This window comes from Fistularia commersonii, chromosome 10, assembly GCF_037954325.1.
Source record: "Fistularia commersonii isolate RoL2024-O1a breed Wild chromosome 10, RoL_Fcom_v1.0, whole genome shotgun sequence".
Classification (NCBI taxonomy): domain Eukaryota; kingdom Metazoa; phylum Chordata; class Actinopteri; order Syngnathiformes; family Fistulariidae; genus Fistularia; species Fistularia commersonii.
The window spans coordinates 2,314,295-2,330,844 of record NC_141293.1 but is presented as its reverse complement, the minus strand read 5'-3'; positions in this window follow the sequence as shown (position 1 = coordinate 2,330,844).

The window sequence follows — 16,550 nt, the reverse complement described above, 5'->3', positions numbered from 1 at the left end:
ACGCAGTGACGGTGCCTCATGTTGGGGGACTACAGAAAACTAGAATTAACAAGTTATCGATGCTTTTCTTCAGAAGGAGCGGCGCAAGGACTTCATTTATAAGTAAAGGTAAGAGATAATAACGTTTTTTTAAGGTGTGCTTTTTTTCTATGCTACAGTTTGTATATGTAAAGAATGCTAATATGATATTTTAAACAAAACACATCAACTGCTGCCAATTAAAATGGTGAATACGCTACTCTGTAGGGTTCATCTGTTTGTAAATCTGACAGTGATGACGTCAGTGCCTCACCAGCCATGAACCTCACTGCACGTCACTGTGTACAATCATTAGGCGGATTCTTGACTCCAAGCAGTCAAAAAATATTGTGAAAAGTCTTTCCGAGGGATGCGGTGCTCTTGAAATATCAAAGATACTGGGATATTTGTTGCAAATAGTCAACAAGGTTGCAAGAAAAGACTCAAATTAACCGCCAAAGATTTGAGAAGAATCAAAAATGAAGCTACCAGGAAGCCATTATCTTCCAGTGTTGCCGTATTCCACAACTGCGACCTTCCTGGAGGGTCAAGAAGTACGAGGTTCGGTGAGGTTTTTTCGGTAAATGGTTTTGTGGACTGAAGAGTTGAGTGACTCTTGACGGAGCACATGGTCTGACATGGAGCTCCACGTCCGACCCCAGCGAGGTGGAGGTGGGGTACTGGTATGGACAGGTTTTATCAAAGATGAGCTAGTTGGACCTTTTTGGGTTGGAGTTGCACTCAAAATCAACTCTCAGACCTACTGCCAAATTTTTAGAAGACACTTTCTTCAAGCAGTGATGCTGGAAAAAGTCTGCCTCTTTTAAGAAGATGTTGATTTTTATATGCAAGACAACGCTCCATCACATGAATCGAGGTAGTCCACTGCGTGGATCTGGATCTTCTGGATCTGAGTGACTGCAGAAAAAAAAACCTATTTGCTCAGGTTTATTTGTCCTTTAGGCTTGAAAAAAACTTGAAGAAATGTGAGGAACCATACATGTATGATCGATTTCAACATACACTGAATGCACAATTATTGATCATCATTTTATCTATAATTCCAAGGTATATAAACTTAAATGTTTATTGGATTTAATGCATATCAGGTGATGCGCATTTGTGTAACAAGGGAGGGTGTGGCCTAAGATTACCAACACACTTTATCTAGATGTGTATAATAAGTGAGGTGCAGTCAGTAGAGGCAGGGGGAGGCCGGGCCTCACCTGTCATCGTGGAAAGAAAAAAAAAAAGCAAAAATGAAAAAAAAAAAGGTTATGGTTATATGTATATAACCATATACTGCGTGGCTGGCCAGTAAAAGCCTCGAAGATGGCAAAACAAATGAAACTGCCCCCCTTTCTCACCAGATTTGCACTCTATTGAGAACTTTCGGGCCCTTAAGAAGGACATTTACAGTGAAGGTAAACAGTTTACGTCTCTGAACAGGGTCTGGAAGGCTGCGGTTGCAGCTGCACAAAAAGTTGATCCACAAACTGACTGACTCCGTGAATAAAATTTTATAATAATAATAATAATATAATAATCATTTTTTATTTTTTTCATTTTATTTTTTTTTATACTGTTTATACAGTTTCCTACTATTATTGTTATGTTTTACTTGAAACTCTGGCACAACAATTTCCTTCTGGATAAATATAGTTGTTCTTATTCTTCTATTAAACCTGATTTTTGAACCACGGCACATAGTTTACATTGGAAAAATTACCACTGAAAAAATATGTCAAATATGTTTTTTAATGAAATAGAATTAAACTAGTCCCAATTTGCCTACTCAGTGTGAAATCCGGCTCTGTTTGGTTGAAGGCAAAGCTGATATTCTTGCAGAAACTGAGGAAACACAATATAAGTTTTTATTGAATTTTCTTGAGCTTGTCTTTTTTTTTTAACTTTTATCTGACCACTTCTCATACATGGACTTCTTATTCTTAAAAGGCTTGTGACTGAAAAGACGGTAGCTATATTGATCACTGTGGTTTTTTTTTTTGTTTTAATTTTTTTTTGTAAATTAAGTTTATTATTATTGGTTTATTATTATAGTTTATCATTTAAAGGATTAGAAAGCTATGTCTTATATTAAAAGGTGGGGGGAAAAAAATGGATTTCTGAATAATCTCACAAAGTTCACTATTGTTGTCGGAGGTCTTCCAAAAAGATGTTTCTAAACAATTGCTTCATTAAAGTGCTGCAATGTTACTACAAATAATTTAGTTTTACTTCTTCAAAACCATGATGGCATCTTAGTTGGTTTAAATGCTTTCACACTAAGATTTCAACACCATTTGTAACTTCTATTTTTATCCTCCAAGGATGGCCTGTTGGATACCATATGGATCTATTTTTGGATTTTTTTATTTTTTCTAAACAAGTGAGATGGGAAAAACTTTCATTTAGTCGCTTAATAATTCTGCACACTTAATAGCTGCCTATTAATGGTGTACATATTCTCTTATCATTATGGATTGACCACTCTAGTTGCACAATAACAAAACAAATCTGCAAAAATACAACTTGCCAAATAATTGTGCACGCAGTGTACAGCTGCTTGAGCAACCAAATCATCCATTATTATTATTAATATTATTATTATCCAGGACTGGTTTGCTGTGGTAGCAGGGCCTTTGTCCCTTAGAATGCACGTGAGCGCTTCTTGTGGGACCCCAAGGCATTCCCAGGCAGACTGTGGAAATTATCCCCCCATTGTGTTGTCAGTCAAACACGGGGCTTTACACTAATACATTTGGAAATTTCAATTCAAACCCTTTCTCTCTCTATTATTTGAATGACAGGTGAATACACTTTGTTTGACAGAACATTTCCAGTGAAATGTTCACCAAATATAGGGAAGGGGACTTACTGTTCATCTTTCGCCACAAACTTGTGCTAATTTAAAAATAAAATGACTTCCCACGAAAGCGTGTTCTTTAAAAATAGAATGTTTAAATGATATGAAAATATTTTCACTGCTTTTTCCCAGTTACTATGGGAAATCTCAAGAGCATGCATGAGAATTGTGAGAGTTCAATGGAATTTTTTTTTTTTTTTTTAAAATCTACATTTCACTAATTGAGTCCCATTTTGTTTTTAAAAAGCAGTTGAAACAGTGTTGTTTTTTTTTTTAATCCACATTTCACTTATTGAGTCTCATTTAAAAAAAAAAAGCAGTTGAACCAGTATTGTTTTTTTTTATCTACATTTCACTAATTGAGTCTCATATTAAAAAAAAAAAAAAAACCAGTTGAAACAGTATTGGTTTTTTTTTATATATCTACATTTCACTAATTGAGTCCCTTTTTTTAAAAAAAAAAAAAAGCAGTTGAAACAGTATTGGATTTTTTTTTTTCAAATCTACATTTCACTAATTGAGTCCCATTTTAAAAAAAAAAAAAAAAAAAAAAAAACAGTTGAAACAGTATTGGATTTTTTTTTAATCTACATTTCACTAATTGAGTCCCATTTTCCCTTTTTTTTTTTTTTTTTTTTAAAAAAGCAATTGAAACAGCATTGGATTTTTTTTTTTTTTTTTTTTCCCCGGATTCTAACGGCCCATGTAAACCCCCGACAGTAAATTCTGTGGTTTATGGCGTCGCTTCTAAGAACCATCTTGAGACTTTCCAGAGATTCACCCACCCAGGAAAAGAAATGTCCTCCGGCCAACATGTTTTTAGTCATCAACATTGCTATTCCTGTGATCCGGAGGGAAATCCATATTGTTGACGATGGTTATTTTTGTGTCTCCTTGCAGAGATAGTCGCCGTCTGTGAGCTTTTATGGTTTGCATCAAGAAGGTTGTATTAAAATCTCTTTTGAATTCTGTTTATATACACGGATGTTAGCGCCGTTTCAAGACTAGATCTCCCTTCTGTTTCGTTAACGGTTGGAGAATTTTTATAAAATAGGAACAATAAGATTTCAAATAATAATCGGGTTGTGGTTTCTTTCCTTATCCTGCTATGATGTCAGAAAAATTGAAAACATATTTTAAAATAATATCTGTAAATTCAACCTGAACAGATTTAAAGGATTTAAAAGCTACCTCTTATGTTAAAAGGTGGGAAAAAAATGGATTCCTGAATAATCTCACAAAGTTTACTATTGTTGTAAGATGTTTTTAAACAATTGGTTTATTAAAGTGCTGCATTAAAGTGCTGCATTGTTACTACAAATAATTTAGTTTTACTTCTTCAAAACCATGATGGCATCTTAGTTGGTTTAAATGCTTTCACACTAAGATTTTAACCCCATTTGTAACTTATATTTTTATCCTCCAAGGATGGCCTGTTGGATACCATATGAATCTGTTTTTGGACTTGTTTTTAATTTTATTTTTTTAAATCCTTGTTGGTCTCAGCCCACTCACATCCTCCTTATTTTTATTTATTTTATTTTTGACATTGCTATGGACACTCGCTTTGTCATTTCGGTTGTCTATTTTCACCCTTTTTTTTCCCCCATTCGGTTCATTCTTATCCTTGATGTTCTTCTGCTCTCTGTTTATTTGGGGATATTTTTTCCCCAATTATGGAGAACAGAAGAATAAGATTATCCTCCTTTGATATCTTGACACTTGCAAAAAAGTATCCCGGGTGTTTTTAAAATGCAGGTGTCGTCTTTACCAACCAACTCGCTAATCTCCGCGACATCCAACAGAAATCTAAAAACGGATTTCAAGAAAGTACCTGGGAAAAGCAGAGGTCTTCAGCAAATATCCAAATGTAGTTAGTCGTGATGTTTTCTGTAGCATGTTAAGCAAAATTATAAATGAAATAAGAAAATGTACCCATCCGCAAGCTTCCCCCTTACTGTGGTGGAGGGGTTTGAGCGTCCCAGTGATCCAGGGAGCTATGTTGTCAAGGGGTTTTATGCCCCTGGAAGGGTCACCCAAGGCAAGAAGGGGACAGGTACACCGTGGGGCTCGGCCGGGTAGAGCCCGAAGGACCGACATTGGTCCACAGGAAGGGACAAGGAGGTCGGGTGCAGTGTTAGCCGGAGCGGGGAAACCTTGGCAGTATGATTCTTGGCTGCAGAAGCTGGCTCTTGGGACATGGAGTGTCACATCTGGCGGGGAAGAAGCCCGAGCTGGTGCTCCAGGTTGAGATATTCTGACCAGATATAGTCGTAATCTCCTTGACGCACAGCGTGGGGTCTGGAACCAGGCCTCTCGAGAGGGGCTGGACTCTTTACTCCGGAGTTGCCCCCGTTGAGAGGCATTGGGCAGGTGTGGGCACATCGATTGCCCCCGTCTCAGTGCCTGCACATTTGGGTTCAACCCCATGGATGAGAGGCTACCCTTCCCTCCGCCTTCAGGTAGGGGGACGGGTTCTGACTGTTGTTTGTGGCTGTGCACCCAACCCAACAGTTCAGTTTACCCACCCTTCTTGGAGTACCCAGGGACTCCTCTCTCTAGGACTCCTAGGGACTCCTAGAGGAGTCCTGGAGGACTCCTTCTAAGGCCTTATAGGGGCTCTCTAGGGACTCTATTTTGGAGTCCCTAGAGAGTGCTCTTACCAGGAACTCCCTTTTTCTACTAGGAGACTTCAATGCTCACTTGAGCAATGAAACTGGGGCCCACTTGGGTGACTTGGAAAGGGGTGATTGGGAGGAACATCCCCCCCCCATCCCCCTGACAAGTGGTGTCTTGTTCTTGGACTTCTTATGTATGCTTATCTTCAAGCATACAAGTGTCTACGTACACTTGGCACCAACGCACCTTAGGCTACAGTTCTTTGGGCGACCTTGTGGTCGGGTTGTCAGACTTGCGGCCGCACGTCCTGAACACTCGGGCGAAGAGAGTCAACTGATCACCACCTGGTGGTGAGATACACCCAAAAGTAACGTGAGGGTCTGTTGTGGGTGCAGCTGACATGCCAGAGTTTAAGAGCCATCTTTTAAATATACGAAAAAATGTATGTCTCTGGCTTATTTGAGGGGGAAAAATGTCAAAAATCGAGTCATTCCTTCCGTTTGTTTAATTCCTTATTTAATTCCTAAATTCATTTTTATTTCACAGGCAAATAATGCAGTGTAGCCAAAAGCCCTCACGCTCTGTTAACAAAATTAGATAAACAAGCAGCCATAAACAGTGATCTAGGATCATAATAAAAGTCATAGAGAAATAAAAAGTATGGGATACATTTTTTTTTTAAAATAAGTCTCACTCTGAACTTTGCACCCTATTTTGATTTAATAAATAATTTATTAATGAACTTATCTCCTCCTACTTCAACTGATGGAATCAGCTGCTTCCTACTGTGACTTCATTAGTCATACACAATTACACACACACACACACTCACACACACATGACCCTACGATACACTTCTGGATTCACCAACTGAAACCGACTGTTAATTTCGGCGTGACGTTCCTGATTATTTTCTTCGATGAAATAAGAGTCAGCGGCGTTGTTCTTACGGGATTCAAAGGGACAAAAAAAATAAAAATAATAATCACGTCTCCCTCCAGCAACTTTGGTTGAGTTATTTCCTTCTTTTTGAAATATGTCACCACTTTTATCACATTCAAGAGAAAAAAACAAACATTTATGCCACGATATCGCCACGTTTAGCAAGTCATAAAGAAAAAATCCACATGAATAAATAGCAGAATAAAATAAAACGTTTGTTTTTTTTTGTTTTTTTTTTTCTTCAATTGTCAGGTATACTTTTGCAGGAGTGTTAAAAATGTAGAAAAATGATATTGCTGTTATTATTCCACTCTTACCAGACAATTGCCATATTTTTGTTGGATTGTTTGTTTTCTATTTTCTTATTATTTCGTATCTGTTGCTACTTTTTAAACCGGCTGCTTTAAAATCTGCGATTTTAATTCCTTGATGACACATTATGACTCACGGCGACAGAGAATAATGATTTTTTAAGTTCTCTCCTAAGCAACAGGATTTAAAAATATATATATTTACATTTGTCCCACAAGAGTGTTTAACTTCAAATACCTCTTGGCTAGAAAATGTGCTCTTTATTAGACTTTACATTTTACTTTTACAACAACACAGTTACAAAGAGGATTTCAAGTGTTTCTTTAATTGACTTTTGTTACTTTTATGCTAAGAGGCCTCCAGATAAATTTATACTGCTTAAAAATAATAATGGAAACATTTAAACAAATCCAAGTCAAGTGCTTTTTCCACTTTATTTTATTTTACTTTTTTTAAACTAATATTTTATTTTTTTTCCTCTACATCGATGACAGGTACATATGTTTTTAAACAAAATAAAATTAAAAAATTCACTCCACATAGGTAATCTAAAAGGATATGATATAGAACTGTGTCTAACCTCATTATATTAGTAAAGACATGGCAGGAGTCCATCATTTAAGTAAAAATAGGCTTCTGAAGTCTTAATGAATATATAATTTTCTTTATCTGGTAAATGTCCCATACTGTTTGGATCCATGTATTAAATGTAAGGGGATTTGGTTTTAACCACCTCTTAGTTTTAGCTTTTAATGCTGATGTGAACAACATGTTTCGGAGGTATTTTTCATCCTTTCTGTCTCCTAATAATATAATCTATAATAATAAAAATATATTACACACCTCAATGATTATTTTCTTTTCCCTACTTTTTTATTTTTATAAAAATGAGAACAACTTTATTTATCCCAAAGGATATAGTTGTGCCAGAGTTTCAAGTAAAACATAACAATCATAAATAATAGTAGAAAATTGTATAAACAGTAAAAAGAAAAAAACAGAAAAAAAAGGGGGGGGGGAATAATAGGAAATACAAATAAAACTATAAAGTGTCTTAAGTACCAAGTGAAAGATAAGGAGTGCACAAGAGTATGAAAAAATATTGCACATGCAGCTGTTATGAAATGAAATATTGCACAGTTATGAATATATAAACTGATAAATTATTACGGATAAATTATTACGATATACAGTAAGTCGGTCTTTAAGTTTTTCCAACTCTTTGTGTGTTGTAAGGAAATATCTTAACAATAGATACCCTAAAAAGAAAATTCAAATTTTTTAAAATTGTTGTCCTTGATCAGTTGATGTAAATAGATTATTCTATATTCTGACTTCACTTTAATTTAATTTTGAGTGTGACTCCAAATCCAGCCTTCCACGGGATCATACATTTGATTTGCATCGATTAATTTGGTGTGATTTTGTTGTCAGCACATTCAACTATGTAAAGAACAAATTATTTAATAAGAATATATAATTAATTCAGGTCTAGGATGTGTTATTTTAGTGTTCCCTTTATTTTTTGGAGCGGTGCAGATTATCTCAATTTATCCTTCAGTTCCAGAGATTGTCAGAGAGGTTGTTGTACTGGAATAAATTCTGTCTTCTTTTTCAAATTATTTGTAAGCATGCGTGAAAATATTTAAAAATTGCATTCCAAATAACAATACGATCATAATAGAAAATATACGTGGAATATTATTATTGATGCAGAGCTGATTGACCTGCATCAGAAATGAGAACCCATAATACTAAAACTCCTTTATTTTAAGAACGATGATATTATTCTTATTTCCATTAAGCCAAAAAGTCGTGTTTGTCCAACTTTTAATGCTGCCGTGTTTTTTGATTTGAATCACAAGTTCAAATCAGTGCAATTATGTCATCTGCGTTGTAATAATAATTCCTTTTCTGCATTTCAACCCGTCATCCTTTGTCACAGCAGTGTAACAGTTATAATGTCAGAAATAATATAAAAAAAAAATATATATATAAATAGACAGTGCGAAGGGGAATAAATAAAACAGCAGAACGGACAACATAATAAAACAGTAAGGATGAAAAATACGCAACCAGAATTAAACAACAATATAGAGTGACTATAGAAAATATATGAATAAATAAGCAAACATTTTTTTTTTTTTTTTTTTTTGAACATTTATTAGAACAAGTTCCTTAACAGAGTTTTACACATTCTTACAAAACCTCATAACAAGATATACATTATACAATAATCTTTATAGGTCACTTATTTCCTCAATAGCACGTGAAAAATAAAATAAAACTAAAAAAAAAAAAAAAAAAAAAAAAACCACAAAGAAAAGCATCTAACTCCGTCAAATAGTGATAATATCATATATATTTTTTTTAATCATCTTATATTCAGCCGTGGAAAAGGCTCAGACCCACTGGCCGAGGCTCAGCCACCAGGTATTTCCCGGTGAGTTCTTCCAAATGCGTGCAAGGTGCCTTAATGATTTGAAAATAAAAGAATTTATAATTATCATCAGAAATGAAAAGAGAGATATACAAGAAACACCTCAGGGATGCATCCTGGGGTGATTGGATGTTTCGGGTGTCGCGGCATCGTACGTCCCAGCAGCAAACCATGGATCAGCCTCTTAATCCAAAGCCAACGCCTTTTACACTACATTACATTATATTATAATCATTTGGCAGACGCTTTTATCCAAATTCAGTCACCGAAGATCCGAAGTACCGATAGTCGGAAGTCAGAAGCGACCGCTCAACCAAATAACCATCTCAGAACCATATACCGTATTTACACGACTATAAGGCGCACATAAAAGTCTTAGATTTTCTTCAGAATGTGCAGTGCGCCCTGTGTGTGTGTGTTGTTGTTAGGCGGACGTAGTAGAGAACACCATGAGAACGTTAAAGGGGGAAGTGTGGGAGTCGATTGTATATAAAAGAACTGGTATGTGCGTAAACTGAAGGCCATCAGCTATTCGGAGGAACATGGAAATCAAGCAGCGACAAGAGAATTCAAGATTAATGAATCGGAGGTTAGTGAGTGGAGGAAGCCGGAAAACGAGCTCCGACAGGTCGAGAAGATGCAGCTGAGTTTCCGCGGACGTAAGGCGAGGTGGCTCAAATTGGAGGACAAACTCGAGCGGCGGATCATCGAGAAAAGAACCAGTGGGAGAAACGTTTCGACGGTCCCCATTCGACCAAAAGTGGTAATGCTAGCAGAAGGAATTGAATATTTCCAAGGAAGTCCTTCTTGGTGCTTTTGTTTCATGCGGTTTTTCAATCCAGAGAAGAACTATGGTAGCGCAACAACTTCCAGCGGATTGTAATGAAAAGCTGTAGAAGAGGACGCCATGGATTGTATATAAAACCCGCGCCTTATAATCAGGCGCGCCTTATATGTGAGTTAATACAGTAATAAGACACATAACTGAGAATCCTTTTAGTACGGTGCGCCTTATCTTCTTCTTCTTTCGGCTTTTCCCGTCAGGGGTCGCCACAGCGAGTCAACTTTCTCCATCTAACCCTATTCTCCGTATCCTCCTCTCTCACACCGACTACCTTCATATCCTCTCTCACGATGTCCATAAATCTTCTCTTTGGTCTTCCTCCAGACCTCTTGCCTGGCAGCTCCAATTCCAGCATCCGTCTACCAATATATTCACTATCCCTCCTCTGTCCATGACCCAACCATCTCAGCCTGGCTTCTCTGACCTTCTCTCCAAAACATCCAACATGTGCTGTTCCTCTGATAGACTCAATCCTGATCCTCTCCATCCTGGTCACTCCCAAAGAGAACCTCAATATCTTCATCTCTGCAACCTCTAGTTCTGCCTGCTGTCTTTTGGTCATTGTAACAGTTTCTCGTCCAAACATCATCGCTGGTCTCACCACTGTCGTGTACACCTTTCCTTTTATTCTGGCTGAAAGTCTTCTATCCCTTTGTACCCCTGACACTTTTCTCCACCCATTCCAACCTGCTTGGACCCGTCTCTTCACCTCTTTTCCACGCTCTCCGTTGCTCTGGACTGTTGACCCTAAGTACCTGAAATCCTCCAGCTTCTTGATCTCCACTCCCTGTAGCCTCACCGTTCCACCCGAGTTCCTCTCATTCACACACATATATTCTGTCTCGCTTCGACTAACTTTCATTCCTCTCCTTTCCAGAGCATACCTCCACCTCTCTAGATTTTCCTCTACCTGTTGTCTGCTCTCACTACAGATCACAATGTCATCCGCAAACATCATGGTCCATGGAGACTCCTGTCTAACTTCATCTGTCAGCCTGTCCATCACCATTGCAAACAAGAAGGGGCTCAGAGCTGATCCCTGATGGAGTCCCACCTCCACCTTGAACTTCTCTGTTACCCCTACAGCACACCGTACCAATGTCTCACAGTGAGCATACATGTTTATGGTCGTGAAAATACGGTACATACATTCATTCCTTTGTGTTTTTTTGAATCCGGGGGGATTGGGGACCAAGTGCGATAAGGGTAGTACTTGGTGAAAAGGTATATTTTCAGCTTCCAGTGAAAGATGGGCAGCGACTCCGCCGTTCTGACCTTATTCGGGAGTTGGTTCCACCACCGAGGAGCCAAGGCCGGTTCGGTGGGGCGAACGGTCGCCCGGAGGTGGCAGATCGGAGGGGACGGGAAGGGGCATGTGGCTCGACCGTACCCTGGGGTACCCTGGGGTACCCCGGGGTACCCCGGGGTTGTCCCATTCACCGCCCGGTAGGCGAGCACCAGGGGGCGGCTACCGGGAGCCAGTGTAGGGACATAAGAAGGGGAGTTGTGCGGGAGAATTTGGGACGGTTGAACACCAGGCGGGCTGCCGCTTTCTGAATAAGCTCCAGAAGCCTGATGGAGGGAGTTGCGGTTGTCCAAACAAGAGATGACTAGAACCCGGATGGGTATCTGCGCCGTATCCTCTGTGAGGAATCTGCGAATCTTCCTGATGTTGTAGAGGAGGAATCCGCAGGAACGTGCGACCTCTGCGACGTTCGCCAGGGTTTCTCGCAGTTGTGGTCGGCCTTACCGCGGCGTGCGAATGCCCAAGCGACTCAGGACTTTGCAAAAAGAGCGATTTTGCATGTATCTCTGTGTGTGAAGGGAGGTCCTATCCCCCTGTGTTAATATGAGAAACGTGAATCACCTTTTAAAATAATTATGTATCTCAGTGTGACCCCGTTCCCTTGTCTCATTTCACAGATTTATCACATTAACGCCAAAGCTCTCCGTGTTGCATAAAAGAGGCAAGAAAAAAAAAACAATGATTCTTTGACCGAGGAGCTACCAACAGAGTCAGAGAGACTCCGAACGGCAGGCTGGCAATCTGTCTCTAAAGCACGAGCGTGGAAAATTACCAGTGATGTGCATGACAAAAATGCACAAACAGGACAGTGACAGATTCCGTCGGCGGATTAAATTTCCACGGCATTGCACAACTTTATTTAATCGTCTTTTTACTCCGCTTGACCCCTGCATGTCGGTAGAGCCAAGCGTGATCACGGTCTATTTTGAGATATTTTCTCAAAACGCCAAACATTTCAGGCATTTATTCATTAACCCACAACTCCAGAGGGGAAATCTACATGTTTACTTTTGAGCAGCGTGTGAACGAACTAAACAGGGGGTCTTTGGTGAAGTTCTTATTTTCCCTTTCAAGAGGTCAAAGTGTTGTGGGATGTAGCTTTAAATAAAATACAGGTTGACGTTGTTAAATATAATTGACATATCATGCTGTACCATACGCACCCGTTGAACTGTGAACATGTAAACAACGATGACATTAACCCAGGCTGCCTGCGAGGAGCCTCGGGGGACGACCATCACACAGTCCAACGCCGCTAAACCAATGAATCCTCCGCTTAATGTAGTTGGTAATAACATTTTAACGAAGAAACGGAGGCACGATGGCTAAAGGTTCATGGCTACGCTCCTATGTTTGCTTTTTTGGAGTCCCGCCTAAAAGTTCACTCTCTTTCTGTCATAGATGATACCCGTTGGATCCAGCCTCAAATTCATTTTTAATCCTCAACACAAGCAGAAGCGTTATTTATTTCAATCCGGGGATTTTTTTTATTTTTTTTAGCCCCGTATGAACTAGCGCCGTTAACCGAAGTAGGTATTTAATTACGATAATAAACAAGGAGGGTCCGACTGCTATAGGATTTGGGGAAACTGGTGCAGATGCTGATTTTTACAAGGGAATAAATCTCCAATTATCCATGCAGTGAAATTCTGAGGTGAAATGAAAAGACGCTGTTTCTGTCTGGCTTGTGTTCAAACGCTGCATCAATATGGCAATGCAGAATCTTTCAGATTGAAACAAGTGACTTAAATATAGTGTTTATCATTGTTAGACACAACACCTTGGATAATACATACAATTTGCACACTTGCTTCTTCTTTTTCTTTGGATTTTTCCCCTTTAGGAGTCTCCATGGCGAGCATACAAGTCCTGTTTACTTCAACCATCTGTTGAAGATATATACAAGTTATGCAAGTTAGTTTTCTCTGCCGAAATCAATATGTAAAATGATAATACAATTATTGAACTATGATGGATCATCCTTGTTTAGAACTAACATCAGTTTCTTCACTTGTGTTATTCCACCCTGTCCAAAGCAAGAATGGTTTCTCAATAATATGATCTAAATACGAAAAAAAAAGAAAAGAAAATGTAGATAGTGATGCATCTAAAAACAGGTCTTTTTTTTAATTTTTTTTTTTTTATCAACCAATAAATATAACTCTGGTACTGATATCACACTGTGGAAATACAGAAAAGTTATCGCGTGCCACCATCAATGCATTATGAACTATAAGAATGTACATGTTTCATTCATTATTTTAAATAATCCATCTATTTTAAATAGATGTATCTGGCACACAACAAAGCTTAAAATTAGCACCAAAAAAATAGCATATGTTAATAATAATGTCAAATCTAAATAAAAACATGGTAGCATATTTAATTATATGAAATAATCCATCTATATTAAATGTGCTGTTATTATATCTACATATATATGGTGATTTATAGGATATTTCTTCGTCCACAGACGTTTTTAGTTTCACATTTTAATACAGAGTTCCAAGCAATCAGTAAAAGGCATTTATTATTATGGGAAAATAATGGATAATTGTGATGTGTTAGTGATTTAAATTTGTCATGCCAGGCTTTATTTACTGCAGATGTGGCTGAATCTTTGTGGAAAAGAGGCATGAACATCACTTAAGGAAGAGATGTGAATACATTCATGTGTGTATTTTATTGCTTTGTACACTGAAACTGAACTTAAAGGACAAACAAAGTAGATAAACAAGTCAAGCAATTTTCTCTGCTGTCACCATGGCAACCAGCCAGACTGAGCCAATAGTATAAGTGCAGTGGAGACAGACATATGCATTGAGTGTGTGTGGGTTTTTTTTGTTTTTTTTTTTTCCGGGACAACTGGTCCTGATAAACGAATTTGAAAGCACCAGGGGGGGGGGAATGGTGATGGCAATAAATTGAGAAAGACAGGAAGGACAAACAACGAAGTGAACGACAGCCGACCAAAAAAAAAAAAAACAAAAAAAAAAAAACGGATGCTGACGTAATTCAAAGGAAGATGAAAATAGATAGATGGAACGATGGAGGGATGGATGATGTGTGCGTTTGCGAGTTGAGATATAGATACGTATATACACTGCTCAAAAAAATAAAGGGAACACTTCAAAAACACATCCTAGATCTAAATGAATGAAATATTCTTATGAAATACTTTGGTCTTTACACAGTTGAATGTGCTGACAACAAAATCACACAAAAATGATCAATGGAAATCAATTATATCAACCCATGGAGGTCTGGATTAGGAATCACACTCAAAATTAAAGTGTAAAAACAAACTCCAGGCTGATCCAACTTTGATGTAATGTCCTTAAAACAAGTCAAAATGAATCTGTGTTGCTTCCTGAGTGGACACTATGATTTCACACAAGTGTGATTGACTCGGAGTTACATTGTGTTGTTCAAGTGTTCCCTTTATTTTTTTGAGCAGTATATCATAATAAAAGGGTAATGTCTTGCTATAGGGCAAAAGAGGACAAGAAGTCAGTTGGTGTGAGAAAAGAGGATAAAACAACAGAAGGTGTTCCTGCATGCAAATATTATAAGTATAATATAAATTTCTGTAAATCATTTATAAGAGCGTGGTCCAGATGTGCCCTACATATACAGTGTCATGAGACAACTCTGTTTTGCGTTTGGCGCCATATAAAAAAAAAAAAAAGGGTTAAAAAACAAAACATGGCTCAAGCAATCGCTAGTCTGTTTGCTTTCGGATTTGCACATTAAACTGCGGCTTCTAAAACCTCCTCGGAAAGCTGCGGCCTACAATTGACACACTGTTTCACTTGTTTACATCCGACAGGGATACAGTGGCGTGCAGAGGTGGCACGCCGATCCCGGGGCATCCATTGGACGGGGCTGTTAAAGGAGAAGGAAATGAGATAGTCATTTTAAAAATTTCAACGGTGATGAATCAGTTTCTGGAGGCTCACCGCACTGCAGAGGCAGTTGTTAGGCTTTTATTCCTTTAACATGGTCGGGTCATAAATCAGCTTTTAGGCCCTTTAGATGAATTCTTTTACCTACTGAGGTCAGTGAATAGCTCCAGAATGGGTGCAACTATATTTTTTTATAGGCTCTTTTGGTGATATTTAATGAAATATTTACGCGGGATGTGTTTTTCTATATAGATGCTGCTCGGAATCGCTTTCTGCAAAGTTGCAAGTTGTGAGTTGTGGTTTCAAAACTGAACTTCATTAGAAAATATCTAAAGTGCTCTATGTAACAGGAGCAACTGGCCAAGCTGGCTAATAATAAGCAGTGAAAAATAATTTCTCATAGCTCTCATCGCTGTGTTTTGTGACAGAAGGTGGGGAGAAAAAAAAAATCAATTTCTATTAAAATAGAATAAAGCGTTTATTTCAATTTCAAAATTTGTTCCTTTCAAATAATTATCTTATAAATCATTGTTTTTATTTATTTCATTGCATGTTCCGTCAGTTTTTATCCTTTCTAACAATTATATTATAAATAAATAATTGTATGTTTCTTATTTATTTTATTTAATGCTTCATCTTTTTTTTCCAAATTCAAAATGTGGTCCTTAATTTGAATTATTTCATGTTTCATCTGTGTTTTTCATATTCAAAATGTGTTCCTTTCTTATAATTATTTTAGATTTTTTTTTTTTATTATTTCATGTTTCATCTGTGTTTTTTATATTCAAATGTGTCCCTTTTCTAATAGTTATTTAATAAATAAATAAGTGTATATGCTTTTTATTTATTTCTTTTTTCGTCTGTTTTTTTCATATTCAAAACGTGTTCTTTTCTATTAATCATTTTATATTTTTTTTATGATTTCATGTTTCGTCTGTTTTTTTATATTCAAAATGCATCCCTTTCTAATAACTATTTTATATATAAATATTTTTACCATTTAATTTATTTCATGTTCCATTTGTTTTTCATGTTCAAAATCATTTTACAAATAAATAATAATCATTTATTTTCATTCATGTATTTTATTTTATTTTTTTTATTTTTTTTTTACTTTATTCTTGAGGTTCTCAACTTTGATGCTGCTACCTCATGTAACCCTCTGGGTAAAATATATATATATATTTTTTCTGATTTTGATCAATATGTATTAAGCCTTATACATGAGTGTTTGGGGCCCCGGTGGCATCAACAAACCTCTGCACGGCCCTGCAAAGACGCCGGTTTCATCTCGACTT